Source organism: Lepidochelys kempii, chromosome 1 (genome assembly GCF_965140265.1).
Source record: "Lepidochelys kempii isolate rLepKem1 chromosome 1, rLepKem1.hap2, whole genome shotgun sequence".
NCBI lineage: Eukaryota > Metazoa > Chordata > Testudines > Cheloniidae > Lepidochelys > Lepidochelys kempii.
This window is the reverse complement of record NC_133256.1, coordinates 159102786-159118687: the sequence shown is the minus strand read 5'-3', so window position 1 is coordinate 159118687 and position 15902 is coordinate 159102786. Positions and strand designations below refer to the sequence as shown.

The window sequence follows — 15902 nt, the reverse complement described above, 5'->3', positions numbered from 1 at the left end:
TTATATGGCCCTCAACATCATAGTCTCTGAGTGCCTTCCAAGTGTTTAAAAATAGAGATAACAATAACTGTCTCTGTCTCTCTCTTTTTTTCCAGCCTGCAGGAGCAATGACTTGATTAGTTTATACAGATTTTTGTGTTTGTTTCCTTGTGCTTGTGTGTATGGATGTATTTGGAAGAGATCTAAAATGGGGCACAGAGGAGCAGATACGTCCACATTTTCAAAAAAATTAGCCACACTTTGGGGAGCTCAATACCGACGGCACGTGTGCAAGTTGGAGATTTGAATGCATACATACCTATGTGCATGTGACTCTGTGAATGCTTACTGGCCATTGCATGCTTGCAAGTCAGGCACACGCAAAAGTCCAAGTACATTTCTGAAAATGAGGGTCATAAAAAGCACTTTCCATGGGAAATCCTGGCTCATTGTTATGGAATGAGAAAATCAGAACTGCAGTGGCTGTACAGCACACGAGTGGGAGGCAGCCTACAGAAAGATCAAGGATAGCTTCATTAATTATTATTACTTATAACTGTACTATGGTAGTGTCTAGTGCAACGGAGCCCCATTGTGCTCGATGGCATACCTACACAGAGTAAAAGAGTCTCTGCTCCCCCCGCCCCCAGAAAAAAAATAGAGAAGACAGGCAAAGGATAGGTGGAGAAACAGAGGTGAAATCACACAGCAGGTCAGCATAGAGCCAAGAATAGAATCCAGGTCACCCAACTTCCAGTTGAGTGCCCTATCCATTAGACCTCACTGCTTCTCAAATACTGTTTTTTCTCACACACCCTTGTATTTCAGAAATTAGAGCAGAAAGTGCCTCTCTCTCAATCTCTCCTCTGTCACACTCTGGTTTTGCATTACGCTCTTTGCCTCTTAGCTTTCACCACTAATTCGTGGTGGCTGAATCTGTTCTGGGTGAGAGTCTGTCTTAGTTTGTTTGTACTTTTAATTATATCAGTCACTTAGGCCCAGATCTTAAAGGTATTTAGGCATTGCTATTCACAACATTGCAGTGCCTAACTGACTTAGGAGCCTAAGTCCCATTGCCTTTCTGTGAGACTTAGACATGTAAGTGCCTAAATCCCGTTGAAAATGAGACTTAGGCTGCTAAGTCAGTTGGGCACTGCAAGGTTAAAAAGGTTAAAAGGGTGGGCATTTTTCCCCCAGGAGTTATACATTGAAATAAAGGAAACTTTGGACATGTCATCAGTTTTTGCTGCTTAGAGCACTCAGAAATGCATTTACGTTCCTGTCAGATGTTAGCGAGGAAGGGCGTCACTGAAATTATGCCCTTGACAAGTACCACAGTTCTTTTTGAAGTTGGCTTATAATTATCCGTGTGCTGCTTCACCACACACCAGAAGCAATGAGACCGCTTCTTGTGATTGGCACATACCAGACACCTACTGACTTGCTCCTTTCAAATGACAGCCTTAACATTTAAAAACCTTCCTACCACACACACACTGTTGGGATTCTGTCTTGCTGCTGACACGGGAGTATGAGCCAAATTCATCCCAGTGAAGTTAATGGCATTACAGCGGAGATGAATGTGGCCCAGTATCTTCCGGGACTCTATGGGAGTGTCTCTGCAGAGTCAGGGCCAGATTCATAGCTGGTGTAAATCAACCTAGCTCTATTGAAGTCAATGGAGTTAGGTTGATTTACACTAGCAAATGATGTCATTCTCAGTGTTTAAAACCCCTAACAGCACATGTCTAAAAAGACTGATAAAAGTAGAGCAGCTCAGCAGCTCTAATTTAGTGGACGTGAAAAATGAGGAAGGAAAGAAATCAGTGCACCACACTAGTTACCAGTACATTCTAAAGCAGCAAGATGACTCTCATTCTTAGTACATAAACTAATTCATAGTACTGTTCTTTCCCCCCAGAAGGCTTGCTTTTGGAAATGAAAAATGCCTCCCCATTTATATAGTTTTTCTGTTAATAATTTGATAATCTATTAATCAGCTTCCAAAGGTTTTTATGATTCTAATATATAGCGTATCGCAGCCATAATGCATTTAGCCTGATGCTCTACAATCACTGTGTAATTTGGTATAATTGGAAGTCCCTGCTCAAGGGAGTGCCAGCATTCCGAATGGCAGGAGTGCTACAGGTTCGGACTGAAATCAAGGCTAGTTCCAGTTGAACTGGTGTCCTGGACAGAGAAGAGATTCAGTGTTCCAATCCACCCCATGTTTGGTCCTGTCATCCATTATTCCCTCTTGACTCAGTGACCTTCCAGCTACTTACCTGTGTTTTTTACACCTTCTCTCTCCCCCTCTCAGTCATTGAGTGATCACGTTTAGTTCCAGATGTACCCCAAAATCCTTTCCAATGTTTACCATGTTCCGTTACAGGAGGTACTAGAGTGACCAGCACAAAAGATACTAAGTTTGCATCTGAGTCCCAAAGCCAATAGTTGCACTCAGCTAAGTGGGAAACTGCATATTTCTAGCTGCTGACATAGGTTCAGAGGGGGAACAGAGGTGCTTGTGTGAGGAGATAGCGGGCATACTAAAGTGTGGAACCGGGAGTTCAGAACTTCCAGCAATTGTGTGCAATGATACTATTATTTAATAGTAATAATTAATAATAAATTACATACTTGAGTTCTGTTTCTGCACTTTGAATTCCATCAGCCTTATATTTGTCTTAATAATCCATATGGTCCCATAGATTACTGATCAGCTCTGTGTATGGAAACTATTAATTCTTGATCAGTTATTAGTGAAACAACTGATACGCCACAGTAGACACTTGAGAAAACCCTTTATTAGTAACACAATAAATATGGGGCAATATAAATAAACAGCCATGTTTGAATTTCAAACATATTAAAAGCTGGGCTCATATCCAGGGATACAATGTGTTTATACATGATTTTGGAATTTATTCCTTGTCTATTCTAGTCAGTCCAAAAGCAACTGAGGTTCTAATCTAAACTAAAGATCTCAAATTTCTAACCAGTTAATGGCAGAGTGTTAGCCTTTATAATCATGAATGGCCAATTTCTTCCAGATAGTTTCTACTTTCACAAATCTCCCCCTAGCCCTCATATTTGAGAATGTATTGGAACAAGTGCCTCTCTCTATCACACAAAATCTAGGTCAGAGACTCTTTCACCTGCACATCTACAGTTATACTGCGCATTAATGGTGCATTAACTTCCTAAGCATCATGACCTTTGTCTTTTGTAGTCTGAAGTTCAGGCTAGCTTTGCTTTGTTGTAATAGTTCTTGATGGGATTTTTCTGAGTAAAAGATCATCATTGCTCCTGTACTTATGAAATATTTTCTACAAAGAAGCTGCAATTCACTGTATATTCAAACCATATTAGTTCATTATAATTTTATCTTGCTAGGCACAAAAGAATTTCATTTTTATAAGAGTAACTGTATGCTGATATTTTACTTGCAAATTTTTTCATACTGAGCTGTAGTTTACGCATATCAGTGTTTCATTTAGTTGTTATAAATATTTACATGGCACTGCAGTATCTGCATGCACTGTGTATGGCTTGGTTAAAAGCAAAAACCATTCTTCTATGTATAGTATGAGAAGCTATCACTCCTTGACCCAGCTCAGCAACAAAATTTTCAATGGGATGACACTGCCACTAGACCAACCAACAGAGGAAATGGAACTAGTACTTATCAATAAGCCCAGAGAAAGAGGTGTGTCTTATAATGCTTTGTGAAGGTAGTCAGGTGGAACTTGGGGAATCTCTGACAGTGACAAATACAAGGGAGCTTTAAGCCACCTTTGCTATCTTTTGATCCTGGGCTAATTTCTATGGGATGGACTCCCAATACCAATCTGAACAGTCAGAAAAATAAGTTAACTTACACTGGCTGCTTATGTCCCCAAGGTTCCATTGTAGCAGCCAAGGATGGCGAGGACATTGGGATGTCCTAGTCACACCTGTTTTCCTTGAACACACCCCTGGTGCCTGTGACAAGCAGAGAGTGTGGAGTAGGAGCTGCAGGAGGAATCACATGTGACTGGGCTATTTCAGCTGGAATTACAACTTTGAGACACTAGAGATGGAAAAACACAGAAGGGGCAGGAGGTTGGGGGCTTTGTGATACCAAAACTGGGAGTGGTTATAATCACAGGGCTCATTTCATTGGAATCCCTAAAGCTCAGGAGTGCAGGCATGTAGGAATTAGCCCTATCTACTGCTGCTATTATTCGTTCAGCAAGATGGCCACTCCCAGCATTATGTTCAGAAATGATAAATGTTATTTTTAAGACGTTTTAAAATATGTTTCCAAATTTATTTCTGATCACTTTATCTGGTGGCCTGGATAAAATCAGACCAGTTTTAGTGTAGGGTTTGTCTCCATTGGAGCGGGAGGTGTAATTGCCAGCTCAAGGAGACATAACCATTGTAGAGCCAGCATGCTAAAAATAGAAGCGTAGCTGTGCAGATGTAAGTGGCAGGAGGGTCTAGCCACCCCAAGCATGAGCCCGTCCACACATGCTTGTGCAGAAAGATGCTTGTGCCATCTTAGCTACGCTTCTATTTATTTTTTAGCATGGTAACTTGATCAGAGCTAGCGTAGATACATCCATGTGAGCTGGAAATTATATTGCCAGCTTCAGTGTGAATTTACCCTGAGATATACGTACACACACCCCTCTCCACAGCACCCCTACCTGCTGGTCATACAGGTTGAAATTTTCACAGGGGCTTTTGGGAGTTAAGTGCCAATCTGCTGTTGATTTTCATAATCTTGTACCATCCTTCTATGACTACAATTATTCTATAGATGATAACCTGATTTGGAACCCAACCAATGGCTGGTTAAGAACTAAAAGAAAATCTAAGAAGAATTATTCTTCAAAATATAAAGCATTGCTATAAATGAGAACACAGAACATAAGAATTGCCATACTGGGTCAGACCTGAGATCCATCTGGTCCAGTATCCTACCTCTGACAGTGCTCAGTACCGGATTCTTCAGAGAAAGATAGAAGAGCCCCTGCAGTAGGCAGAAGAGCGATAATCTGCCCCTCATGGAGATCTTATCCTAATTACTAATAGTTATAGTCTGGTTTAAACCATGAAGCATGAAGTTTTGTTTTCTTTCCACACTTTTTGTTAGTGTTACTTATTATAATTCTGATACCCTTGTGTAACCCTTCTGCCAGTCAGAGTCGGCAACAACAAGGGCGGGTTCAATATCTAGGGGTTCCTTTTCAACAATACTACACAGAACTGGCTTGAGCCCCCACCCAGTAACCTGGGACAACCCTCTGGGTTCCTGTAAGAGGCAATACTTCCCCTCTCGCAAGCACAGAGTCCGAGTGTAGAAAAGAAACTTTTAATAGAAAGGGCGAATGTAACTTAGCATTAATTTGGGAAAATGTTGCAAGCAGGGTTCATAAGAATAAACCCATGAGCCAAACTCCCACCCCAGAGTTCGTTGGGCAGTGTCTTTTTGCCTCAGGTTCTTAAGTCCAGCAACCAAAGGTTCCTTTAACATGCCTATCCCTTCATCACACCCCACTCTCAGTTGTTGTCCTTGGTCAGTGAAGACCCAGAGTTCAGAGGTTCCCTTGTGTGAGTTCACCTCCCACCCTGGAGGGTGGGCACCTTACTCGCTCCACTGCCCAGGCACTTGCTCCAGCATCAGGTCCACTCCACCAGCCGCCCTGCTGGCTGCTCACAGCTCTGTTCTACTGGCTGCCCTGATGGCTGTTCGCTGCCTGTCTGCTCTGCCCCTCTGGGATATCTTGAAGTCCCACCACTTAACAGAACTCTCAGGGGTCCACACCACCAGGTACAAGTACCCACACTCTCTCAACTCACTGGGCTTTGGCACCCATGTCCACTGCCTGGTGAGTGAAGTTTAGTTGAGGGTGAGTCCCTGAATCAAGGTATGTCAAGCACAGTTCTGCTGCCCTTGATTCACACAGCAAGGATAACAACCTTTTAGAACCCCTGCCCCCAATAACAAAGTGACTTCTGATTCAACACCAGCCAAAAATGATCATTTGGGTAAAGCAGCCACATCATGCTGAACACCTAGGCACCCATGCACACAAGGTTGGCTCCTGAAGTCCTCTTCCCAGCTCATCACTAGAGGTCAGGTGAGAGCTCATTCAGACTCTGCTTACCTTTGCTATCCATGTAAATATCCAGTCCCCCTTTGAATATTGCTAAATTCCTGGCCTCAGTGATGTTCTGTGGCAATGACAGTCTAATGACACATTGTCTGAAACAGTATTTTAATTTATCAGTTTTGAATTTGCCACCTTCCCATTTAGTTGAATGTCCCCTTGATCTTGTGTCATGAGGTGGAGAGAACAGAAACTCCCAATCCACCTTCTCCACGCCATTCTTATTTTATATACTTTTAGCATGTCCCCTTTTATTAACCTCCTCTGTGAAGTAAACAATCCCAGTCTTTTAAGTCTCCCTTCAGGAGAGTTTTTCTATGCCCCTAATCATTCTTGCTGCCCTTCAATGACCTTCTTTAATTCTGCAAGATCCTTTTTGAGATGAAGCCAACATGCCCTAATGTACTAATTCAGGTCAGGATGCATGTTGATTTATATGGTGGCAATGTAATATTTTCCATAGTATTCTTCACTCCAGTCCTCATTCCTCCTACCATCTTGTTGGCCTTTTTAAGCACTGTTTTAATCAGAGGTTTTCATTGAGTTGTCCACAATGACACCTAGGTTCCTTTTTTGAGTCAATACAATTAATTTACAACCCCAAAAGGTATCTGAATAGTTGAAAAATTTTCCCTCCAACCAGATCAGTGGGAGTTTTGACTGAGTAAAGAGTACTTGTTTTAGACTCAAGGTTTTAAAATACTGTTTGGAGGACAAGTGGGCTTTCAGTTCATTCTCTCTATTTCTCCTCCATTTAAGATGACAAAGAATGGGCAGAAGGGTTGGGCTCTTGAGGGAAAGAGAAGAAAAATAAAAATTCTGAGGTTGTTCAATCTGTGTTCAATTCTAAGTTTTGAGCAATTTTTGGAATTAGCTGGTCTTTATATAGCACAATTGTAGCTGGTCCTGGGATGTACTGTACACTGCCTATCCTCAATATGCCAGCGCTCACTGTGTCATTTGGAGGTTTTGATCCTAATTGAAATCCTTTATTACACTAGCCCAACTTGTGTTTTGGTGGGTGGAGGAAAGACATAAAATTTCCAGTCCTTCATCTAGATACCAGCCTCGTAAACTCAGAGGGCTTGTAATCCTAAACTACAAGGAAGCGAAAAATGAGTTTGTATGGATTAGAGGAATATGGTCTGGAGCAATAAACAGCTCGCCAACTGAGTGTGTCAATGGAGATAGTGTGGCTAATAAGCTTTATTGACAATTTGACATGTCTGTAAATCCGAGCAGAACTCAAAAAGTGTCTATCGAAGCTTAAATTCACACATGGAAAAATATTTTCAGAGACGTTTAAAATTAAGAGCAAAGCTAAGCAAGAGAGAAGTTCTAGAAAATAGAATTCTTAAGGGAAATCACTGATTATCTTCTGTCTTTTATTTAATTGTTTTAAAGCAGACTCTGCTGCTAGTGAGCACTGACGTTGAAAGCTTTGAGAAATCACTGGTACAAATAAAACACCAGCACTAGAATGTGCACATTCTTTTTAGACCTTCTTTAGAGATATTCCATCAATTCCTGACTTTTATTTCGATTTCATTTGTTCTGGGTTCTCTCTTTCACTTTAAATTAAGCTGTTAACTTATTTTTTATTATAGGCAGGATTGGTAACACATCTCTTAAGGCTACCTGGCACTTCCCAGTATAAGACCCCTTTTCAATTGCTTATAATTTTGTCAATCTTTAACCATTAGGGGCTGACATTTTCTACTCTGGAAAGTTTCACCCAAAATGGGTCAGCTGTTTCCAAGAATGTGGCTAATGAAACAATGTTAAAAAGAAATCTGACCTCCTCATCTTTGAGAAGTAGCCTTTGTGTCAGGGATTTGTCTTTTGCCATCCCTGTGAAAAATCTACTCACATTTGGCCAAGTTATAAGCTTTTGAAAAATCACATTGTGCACATGCTCAGTAGAGATTTATTAGAGTTTAGTAGTTAAAAGATTCCATCCTCCTGGAGCATGCTGTATCTTCTCACTGCAGTTTGGTCAGCAGCTCTAGCAGCTCAGATGTCATTGCCACAGAGCAACTGAGGCCAGTCCTCCAGTCCAGGGCTACAGTGGCAAAGCTGAACTTTTTCCTGTAATTGTAGTTCCTGCCTGCTCTGGGCTGGGTACCAGAACTGAGAGCAGGGAGCCTGGACTCTCCTTTGCTCGCAATGACCCATGTCCTGCCCCCTTTCCCCTCCCGCCCCCAGCACGAAGGAGGAATCTGCCTGACTCAAATACACAGGGGACAACAGCCAGACTGAAGGAAAGGAAAGGAGTAGATTGGAACAAGGAGCCAGGTGAGACTTGTTTGGGAGTCATGGGGCAGACCGGTACTGGTTGGCCAAGGAGACTGGGACTAGGACTGGGAGGTGGAAATGGGGGGAGAAGGGGCACAGATCAGACAAGGAGCTCGGGGGTAAATGGGAGAATAAGACAGACTGGACAAGGAGACTAGGAAACAGTAGGAAGAACCCACTAGCGAAGTGTGGCTTTATCCTGCTCTTGTGGTGGTCCAAATAGAGGATGACAACCTACTATTGCTTTCCGTGAGCTCAAATGACAGAGGTCAGGGTGGTGGATCCAAATGTTCCAACTTTGCTTATGACCTGGATGAATGTCAAAATGGTTCCACATGATAGAATTTGTTTGATTTTAAAAAAACCTAGGAAATAGCACACGTGTGCGCACACACACACACGCACACACCCACACACACACATTTTGTTAAAAGAACATTAAGGTTGCCACGTAAAAAGTTAGGAAAAGCCAGAATTAAGGTTGCCCATGCAACCCTAATTCAGCACCCCTATGTATAAGCGTCATGATACAGTCTTTAATTAAATGATCACATACTGTTTTTCCCTGTCTCATTCAGCTCAGGGGATGAAGCAGGGTCATGCAAGGAGGGTGGCTGCTGTTTGCAAGACGCCCTGCCTTATTTGTTATATAAGTTGGAAGGTCTTTAGTGAATGAGGTAGGGCACTGCAGGAAGAGAAAGAGGGTCTCATTGGTAAGACATGACTGTTGCCCTGGAGATGTGGAATTTACTCTCTTAATTTGCCACAGAGTTCCTGTGTGATGCCAGGTAGTCACTAAGTGTCTGTTCCTCATTTTCTGAGGGCCTGACTAGAAATCCTGGCTTGCAGAAGTTCTTAGTACTCACAACTGCAACTGAAGTTAATAGGAGCTGTGCTTTGAGCATAGGTAATGCTAAGAACACTAGGGGGAAAAAAAAGGCCCTAGAAGTCTCAGATTGGGCAACCAAAATTAGCAGACACTTTTGACTGTGCTTTAGCTCCCTCTCTGTAAAATGAGGATAATACCATCCACTCACCTTACCCAACTTTTGCAAAGATTAAACAAACACTCTATAGTGATAGGTTTCAGAGTAACAGCCGTGTTAGTCTGTATTCGCAAAAAGAAAAGGAGTACTTGTGGCACCTTAGAGACTAACCAATTTATTTGAGCATGAGCTTTCGTGAGCTACAGCTCACTTCCGATGAAGTGAGCTGTAGCTCACGAAAGCTCATGCTCAAATAAATTGGTTAGTCTCTAAGGTGCCACAAGTACTCCTTTTCTTTTTACTCTATAGTGATGAGTGCCACAGAAAAGCCCAGGAGGAAATTAATACTTCTGTCTTCAGAGCAGGGTTTGAATTGTGTGCAGTCAATAAGGCCTGGAACCACACATTGAACAATGAAGATTAAAACAAAATATTGAACACTTGTTCATTAATTGAGCACCATCCATCCTGTCCACTCTATGAGGCAGAGGTTCTGGGAAGAATAGTTTATGATCACGTGATTAAAGATAACCACAATGCACATGCACAAGAGAGCTGAATTAAAGTTGCCCAGGCATCCTTAATTCTGGTATTTCTTAACTTCTGAGTACTTTGCAACCTTAATATTCTTAACTTTTGTTTTGGTGTATTTGCTCACCATACACGCACACAAACACCACTTAGTTGAGGGGAAAGCCTTTTTTTCTTGTATTCAATTAGGCTCATACTGAGTTTAATATATTTCTAATTGTGATTGCAAGTTCTTTGTTAAATCAATGCCCGCTCTTCCCTAATAAAATAGATTTTAAATTGGAGTTTTGAAAAAAAGGCACCAAGTCAAAACTAAGTGAAAAGAAATAGACAAAAACTCACAACTACCACAATCTTCTTTGTTTTCCTATCACCCTCACACTGGAACCTTTTCCATTTTCCTCATTGCAAAGGTTTTAATTGGAAAATAGACAATTTTTTCACCTTTTGAATATCACAGAAATATTGTGAATCCACAAGAATCTAAAATAGTGGACATTTTTTTTCTAAGAAATACCTTTCTAGGCATTACCATTCTAGTACTTCATAGCATTTCTCTGCCGGAAGGTGATTTTTTTGAGGTTCAAGCAAAATCCATCCTCCTTTTTTGAGGTATGGAACAATACATTTTTCCATTATAAACTAATAAAAGCCATAAGGCCACTTCTGGTCATGCTCAGTGGGCATTTGCTAAACTTTCAGCAAAGCTTAACAAAGTCTTTCCCCCTTTGTGACATCACTGTATATTCTCCTTTCTGGTGCCTGGGCAAGGAGTAAAGGCTGCAGCTAAAAGCTAATTGGGGACATACTCCATAAAGCAGGTGATCATGGTATCACCCTTAATGTTCTGTTACTGCAGTTTATTTGCCTGTACGTAGTCTAAGGGTAGATTATGTCTTGAAGGTAGACCCTACACAGGGGCAGTTTGGTATCTCTCCATCCAAAGGGGAACACAGGAAGGCATTGTGTTTTGAACAGTCACAATCCTTCCCTAAGTCCCTGGGGCACCATACTTTCTTTTCAAAAACCTCAAGTTAAAAGAAGATGCTGGTTCAATGTCCCTTATGTAAAAGAAAAGTTGAAATTCTATTTTTCATTAGATGGAAAAAAGAAATGGTTGAAGAAAGTGCTGTCTAGTGCCTTTGGTGCCTGACCTTGCTCATTAGTCTCCCTTGCTTAAAAAAAAGGCTCGGAAAATTGCATTACCCTATACCATCAACCCTCACTCAGTACAGACACAAAAGGCCAGAGAGAGAAATCCCACAGAGCTCTAGTATTGACTTGTTAGAATTCCAGGCGTCTGCCAGCAACATAGTAACTCTCTATAAGTAATGAACAAGCATCTGAGAAGGACACCGTGTCCTTTTTAATTCATGTTCTAGTCTTTTAGGGAATCTATTAATTGTCATTGTTTTTCCCCTGCACTTAACAATAAATTGTCCTGCATGCCAATAGGAGTTCTCCGCTACTTCTATGGGAGGAAATTTACCTTTTGCCCTGGTGGATTCTTTGTACAGCATGTTCCTCAAGATCCCAGTTGGAAATGCATGTATTAGAGCTCAGACTGGGAAGAAATACATTTGAATCTTCTTAAGAACTCCTAATGTTAGTGTTTTATGTGGAGGAGTGACACTTTTCACATTCTCTCTCATGGCCACTAATAATTCTTTCTTTTGTGTGAATTTCTAATGTAAAGAAAGGGGCATGTGACATTTGTGCAAGTGTACCAATAGTTAACACTGAATCAATGATTTACCTATTCTGGGCTTTTAAAAACTAAGATAAATATTTATATCATTTTCATGTGAAACTTGTATAGCAACTATCAAGCAATGTTCCATGCATAACTCAGTGGGTGCCCATGCACGGCAGGGAGGATGGATGAGTTCCAGTAAGGAGGGGGAGAAGATTCCCTGCTTGGACAGCAGTGCTTGGAGGTACTCACCCTGCCTTTGCACATGGGCAATATGGGGCTTATCTAAAGACGACATGAGGCTCTTGATTCAATAGGCATCGAATCAGGCCCATGGTGAGAAACATCCTTTGCTGTACCTTTAAAAAGGCAGAGGCACCGCCTTTGAGTTCTCGGGGGGTGCTCGACCCCCACTTTGCCCCAGGCCCCTCTCCCCAAGCTCCCACGCCCACTCTTTCTTCCCCCATTCCACCCCTACCCCCACTTCTTCTTGCCCCCGCTCCTCCTCCTTTCCCCCAGTGCCTCATGGGAGTGCAGGAGGTGCTGGGAGGGAAGGGAAGAGCTGATTGGCAGGGCTGCTGGTGAGTGCTGAGCATCCACTATATTTTTTCCACGGGTGCTCCAGCCCCAGACCCAGCATGTCCACTCTAGTGAGCAAATAGGCTGTGCTGGGTGCCACTAGACACACCCACTCAGTCTTCTCTGTCTTGCTGTCCTCACACCTGCAGCCAGTCATGGCTGCCTTTCACATATGTGTGCTAGACAGAAGAAAATTCCCCCAGAGCAATGTTCCCTCTAATTTTTGACAGACCTTGTGCGCAAAAAGTTTCTTCTATGCAAATTGTTGTGCTTCTGTGCAAATTTTTGTGCACGTGGTGTTTCGCTGTGTGTGTGGGGTTTAGGATCTGTGTGCGCATACACACACACACAGAGCTTAGGAGGAACAGTGCCCCAGAGTCCTCTCCACCCTACAGTGCATGAGCATAAGAGAAGCCATAATTTGGCCCAGTGTTAGCAGAATAGTATAGGTTTCAGAGTAACAGCCGTGTTAGTCTGTATTCGCAAAAAGAAAAGGAGTACTTGTGGCACCTTAGAGACTAACCAATTTATTTGAGCATGAGCTTTCGTGAGCTACAGCTCACTTCATCCGATGAAGTGAGCTGTAGCTCACGAAAGTTCATGCTCAAATAAATTGGTTAGTCTCTAAGGTGCCACAAGTACTCCTTTTCTTTTTGCAGAATAGTATAGCGGATTTTGTGTTCACCACATACAGTCAATTCCATGATTGTTTCCACAGCAAGTGTCACTTGAGTCCTTGTTCGCATGAAGTATTTTCTCTTACTTACTATGCTGTTAACTTTAGTCCCCTGTTACAAAAGCATGAGAAACATTGCCAAGTTAACTTCAAAATTTTCAGCATAACTTTTGCTCATGAAAATACTCAACCTATGTCCTATCAGCAGATTTAACATTTCATATCCTTGCTCTAAACTGAAAGGGGAATAAAAGGCGCTGATGTATTTGACTGCTCAACTGCAAAAAAGGCAGCAAAACTTGCTGACCAATCAGTTAAGTGTGAAAGAACTTCATAAAAAGTTACCCCCATAATTGACACCCTTACTGTCAATATGCTGAGCTATGCTGAGGTATTCTTGGAGAAATATGGAAGTCATAACTCGAAGGAGGCTGTATCAGTGTTGAGGATGAATACTTCTTTTGCTTTGTTGTTCATCAAGGCCTTGAGTGCCATTGGTCATTGCAATTAATCATTTGTTTGAAATCATTTTAATTAAATTTGTTAGATGTCCAATCTTCCAAAGGACTCAATATTCTACTTTTGAGTAAGGACTAAGGTCTTGCTTTTAAACTTTACATTCTGAAATATTTGTGCACTTCATAAAAAATTTAAGCTCTTTGGGGCAGAGACTTATTCTGTGTTTGCATCGCACCTAACACATTGGGGACCCAGTTCATGACTAGTGCTTCTAGGCACTACGACTATAGAAATAATATATGATCTGTTTCACAACAGACACACAGTGAAGTTAGATAACGTACAATACTCTTGCTGGAATGTTGCAACAGAACTCTACTTTATTTCTTATAATTCACAACAATAGCACACAAGAACCCAAAACTAAGAGAAACAAAGCAGGCTGCTCTCCAAGACAGAGGAGCAACTCAACCCACCTTACTCTCTGTACTATGATCAATGGAACCAGAGTCAGAGAGCCCATGTTCCCTAGCGGGACTGCTATTGCCAGGACACCTGGAAGGAACACAGGAAGTTAGGCTGGAAGCCACTCAGGCACATGGACAGAGCAGAGCACAAATGTTCATGAAGTTCCACTTGTTCAACTTGCAGATGTTATCTTCACTGTAGGGAAAGGCAGCAATGATACAGATGCTGAACAAGACTGTGACAGAAGACTATAAAGTTTTCTACAGTGATACGGGGACAGAGCATAAAACTCAACCTAGAAAAAACGTGACAAACAGTGAAGGTGAATATATTGGATGTTTGCTCACAGCAGAGGGACTGAAAGCAGATCCCAACAAGATCAAAGCAGTCAGAGACATGCCAGCTCCAGTGCATGTTTATGGTCGCTCCAGTCTGTAGCCCGGAGTGACCATAAACATCTGCATTACAAATGAAGTCATTCCACATTGTGCCCAATATACGACATTGGCATTTTGTGTGAAAATTCTCCAGCTTTGCCCAGTGTAAGCGGCATAGCGTCCACTATGGATGCTAGTGGGGGTCTGGGTGTCGATAATTTATTTTTAGTGTTTATGTAAAATTTTTTGTAAAATTAGGAAACGTATCATGATCAATGGAACTGAAGCCAGAGACCCCACGTTCCCTGGAGGGACTTCTTGATGGGATGCCAGGAAAACTGGAACATGGGGAGTTAGGCTGGCAGACACTCAGCCACATGTATAGAGCAGTGCTCTTGTTCAATCTGCATTCAGCCTCACTCTTTGCTAATGAAACATTACATGCTGGCTTTCCACAGACAGACTATTGCTGTGCCCAGACTGCATACTTCCCTACATGCATAAAGGATCATGAAACCTCTTGCATTTAAAGTGATAGCTTGTAATTTTAATGCAGTTTACAATATACCAGAGTAGGGTGAGAGGGAGGTTCACTTCACACATTACTGAAATGCAGTCAGTTCTGTGGTAGGACAGTGTAGCTGTTCATTTATACACAGCAATACTGTACAACAGCTTCAACAGAAAGTATAATACAGGGAATTTAATATGGCAGCATGAAAATTCCTAGTTCAAACTTGTCCAGTACATTGGGCTAATGCTCATATTCCTACAAAGAGTCTCACAGGACCGTGAGCTGACTAAAAGTGGTCAGGAGGACCTTGGTTTTTCATATAATCATAAGTATAACACCTTCAACAGCATAGTACCTGCTGGCTAGAAATTGGTTCAGTAGTGATTCGGAAGGAAGAGGAAGTGCTGTCCGGTGGCCATCAACACCACTTCCTGTGGCTTCCTGAGTTTTCCCTGTGTACTAGCCACTTGAGGACTGATCAGGCACAACCTTAGCTAATAAGATCTGATGACATTAGAAGCTTGAGGTGGTCATTACAATTGGCATGTTCTATGTGGTCATCATTGCATGAAGCAGAATCCCTGTATTGGTATTTTAATTATGCATATAACTTTACACCCACTATCGCTCCAAGATCCCGGTTAGCACAAGCTCATATTTTTTAGCCTTTTTAAAAGTCTATAATTGGGGCATCAATATAATTATTTCTAAAGAAAGGAATGACTTTAAATATTAATGTTTCAGTACAAACAATATTTGTCACCATGTTAATTGTTGAAGAAAATCATCTTTAGCAGGCTAGATATTAGTTTAAAATAGAATTTTGTAAATTTATCTTTATGACTGTTCCTTTCTGTCTTATTATATTTTATCTGATTATACATAATTTTTAGCCCTTACATTTCTCTTGTGTCAAAAGTAATATTGCTGCTCTCTATAACATTTTTAGAACTGGAAAAATATCAGACACTTCAGAGGCCTCATGCTGAAAAACACATTTTTAAACTCATAAAAGAACGACCGTCTTTGCCCTACATCAAAACTAATTTTTCCACATTTGAGATAAAAACACTGCATTACCAAAGTAAAGGTCAATCTGAGGAAAAAACGGATTCTGGCTGACTAATAAATAAAGTCATCTTTATACCAAACGATAATTTACAGTTTTAACAGAAAGATGTTAA

At 41.4% G+C, this 15902-nt stretch overlaps 1 protein-coding gene across 1 annotated transcript in view; it reads left to right on the top strand.

Annotated features, from left to right (window-relative positions):
• The window catches only part of PCP4 (Purkinje cell protein 4), a 67099-nt gene that overhangs the window by 39183 nt on the left and 12014 nt on the right, over positions 1 to 15902 (top strand). The window lies entirely within an intron of this gene.